Source organism: Carassius auratus, chromosome 34, assembly GCF_003368295.1.
Source record: "Carassius auratus strain Wakin chromosome 34, ASM336829v1, whole genome shotgun sequence".
NCBI lineage: Eukaryota > Metazoa > Chordata > Actinopteri > Cypriniformes > Cyprinidae > Carassius > Carassius auratus.
This window is the reverse complement of record NC_039276.1, coordinates 8,386,988-8,390,206: the sequence shown is the minus strand read 5'-3', so window position 1 is coordinate 8,390,206 and position 3,219 is coordinate 8,386,988. Positions and strand designations below refer to the sequence as shown.

Below are 3,219 nucleotides of genomic sequence, written 5' to 3'. Positions count from 1 at the left end.
GCTCGTCAAATTACTGGTATGAGATATTATTATAATGCTCCTAAAAAGTATGTCTTAAAGCGGATGCTAGTTTGCACTGCTCTTGGTAGATGTGTTGGCCATTATGGAAATGATCTGGCTTTGATCTGATATTTGTTCTTTTGTTTGTTTGTTTTTTCATCTGTAAATCACCCCCAGAAATGTACCCAGTTTAGTAAATATGGTCTGTGATGTTAATACATGCCATTCAAAAAGACTTTTCCTGTTTAAGCAGGTAGATTTTTTACATTTAAATTAGCTTGTATGCAATTGGATGCAATTGGATGCTCTTATTCAAATGGACTTACAAAGTAATGTCATGCTCTACTGTTTGAGCTACAAGAACCAAATTCTTTGTCAGAATAAGCTACACTGTGGGCCAAATGTTAGTCAAGTCTGTATACGTGAGACTATTAAAGTAGTGACTTATTGCATTTTGTTGTATTAGTAATGACTAAGTGCAACATATTGGCACCAATATTAACATGTTGCAGTATTCACAGTGCTTGTTGAAGCAGTGTGATGTGGAACCGAGCCTATTTTAGCAGTGATCAGCAGAAAATGTGTTGAAAATGCACTATGAACATATTTATCTTTTGCAATATAGGCTTTTATGAGGTAACATAAAATAGAGCCAGTTGCCACAAATGAAAAAAAAAATGTTTTGGCTTGATCCAAGTTTTAAACTAGACTGCAAGATGATCAGGTTTTTAAATTAGTCTTTCCATTTAGAATCTTTTTTTCTTCTTCTTCAGCTTTGGGTTTAATAAATTTAGAACTTTAAAATTTGTGTCCCATTGACTTCCATTTGTATTTTTTTCAATAAGAACCAAAACTTTTTACCAACATACTTCAGAATGTATTCTTTACATTCCACAGAAGAAAGTCAGTCATACAAGTTTGGAATGTCATGAGGGTGAGTAAATTATGACAGAACATTCATTTCACTGTCCCTTTAATGTAAAAACACTCTATTTTCAGTAAGCAGCAGAAATGCTGCCAGCATGAACTTTGGCCTGCTGTCCCAGTTAATGTGCTGATTCACTTACATACTGCTTAAACATACAATGCAAATGAAGCTTCGAAACCTCTGGACCTCGTGGTGTGGGTCTCTGAAGGGTTTGGACCATGTTAAGTGATTCACTGAAAGAAAAGAGGGACACTAGGAGAGAAAGTAAGAAGATGAAATGGATGGTTGTAGAGAGGTCGTAGGAAGTAAAGGGACCTAACTCTTTGCTGACCCCTGCAGGCTTGCTGTCTGGCGCCTCTTAATCTCAATCAGCGAGGAAAGAGGGTTCATTAGTCATTAGTGAGGTATCTAATGGCAGCCTCGTCCCATGGCTCCGCACTCATCTTCTGCTCCTTCCCTCTAAGGCTTCATTCTCTCTCATATGCACTTTTTCCATCTGTCTCTCTCTCTTTCCTTGCCCACCAGGATGATGACCAGCCGTGATTGAGCTTTGGAAACCTGTTTTTAACCTCCAGCTAAACTGCTCATCCATGATCAGTCAATGGCAGTGGGGCCCAAGGAGGACGATTGGATGGGTGTGTGCCTGGTCACCCGTGAGTGCGTAAGTGCAGTTCAAAGAAAATACCTTTAGGTTAAATTTCAGTTCCATTGAGCATCATCTGTCCATCTCTTCAGCATCCAAGGTCTCCTCTGGAGCCCAGCCAACCTTTATTACTGAACAGAAGAGGGAAACGGGCCTGTCACAGGAAAGTGATAAAGCACCATTACCACACTGCAGAGGAGGAATGAGGACAGCCTGCTCTGACACAACTCCTTTCATAAAGAGCTTCGCTCTTAACATATTGGACAGCCAGTCAAAGAACTCCAGCAAAGAACAAAATGACTAGTCCGGCGAAATCCTTTACTGGTATTGACATACCCTCTTTCATTACACCCCACTGTGCTGTACTGCACCACAGGAAGGGCTCAGACTCAAAATCTTTGCATGACAGATGAAATATTTCATTTCACAAAGCAAGTAATTTGCACCATAATATGATGAATCTGAACGATCTGGGCATAAGAGAAAGTAGTTGCACACACACATATACACATATACATATATATGTATATGTGTATGTCTGGCAGGCATACTGCTGCCATGGTTTGCTTTAGCATCATAGTTTATATCAGTTTAACCATAGCGTGCAGCTGAAATATAGTCTTTATTTCTTCGTCCATATTTATCTTCTCGTCGTTTCAAGGCCATGAAGTAATGCACGTTAGTTTCCTCATTTAGTTCCATGTGAAGAATTGTGGTGAGATTTTATGACTAAGATCCATCGTTTTCTGTAGATGGCAGTATTAAGTCAAGCATTTTTCAGTGCATTGTGCACCTCCCCATGTCTGCCTGGAAAGAGTGTGCAACTGTATGTGAGGACAGAAACTAACCTCAGAGACAAATTCATGCGTGTCTCTGTGTGTCCACACAACAATGGAATTTTTTTTTAACTCAGACTGTAAACAAACAGTTTGAATGCCATGGCTTGTTAGAGTGTTTAAACAAAATAACTGTATATGAATATAAAATCTCTCTTTTTTAATTTCCCTCATCTATTTTCACAAGAGCTTGAATTGTAGCATAATTATATTATCTCTAAAGCTTACAGTAGAGATGTTTAAAGAGACAATCATGTAGGCTATTGTTACAGGATGACAAAAAGGCTCTCTAACTATGCTTGCTGAATTTTAAGTTCAACATTTGTATAGAGCCATCTTATAAATATGACAGATCGCCCTCCTGGTGCGAAGAGGTGGCAAATGTCATATTTTAATTTCATAAAGGGCTGTTATTAAATTTGAGCTATTAAATCATCCTTAGTTTGTCCCAAGTGTGAATGGGCACACATTGTAGGCAGGATTTTGCATGGACATGCTGTGTATTGACAATACCAGGATGCACTGATGTTACAGGGCTTACAGGTTAAATCAATTGTTTATTCATTTTTTTCAACTGAAACAATTAGTTTAACATATAAATGTGATCATCACCCATGATTTACACTCCCTCCAAGACCTCAGGAAGCATCTTTTAAGCCATTCCACTTTGTGAGACTGTAAGAAATCCCACAAAAGCTCACAATTAATTTTAATTCTGCTTTCCAGCCTCTTTTCATTTCATTGTAATTTTAGAAGCTTCAGCAATGTCTGTGTTCAGACTTTGAAACACTCATGACAGATGTCACAATTCT

The 3,219-nt window shown here is 38.3% G+C and overlaps 1 long non-coding RNA gene across 1 annotated transcript; it reads left to right on the top strand.

Moving 5' to 3' along the window:
• The first annotated feature begins 897 nt into the window (after nt 1-897).
• Nucleotides 898-2,077, top strand: LOC113053729 (uncharacterized). The gene is made up of 3 exons (XR_003277292.1): nt 898-934; nt 1,454-1,589; nt 1,664-2,077. It is a non-coding gene; the product is annotated as an uncharacterized LOC113053729 (long non-coding RNA).
• The last annotated feature ends 1,142 nt before the right edge of the window (nt 2,078-3,219 follow it).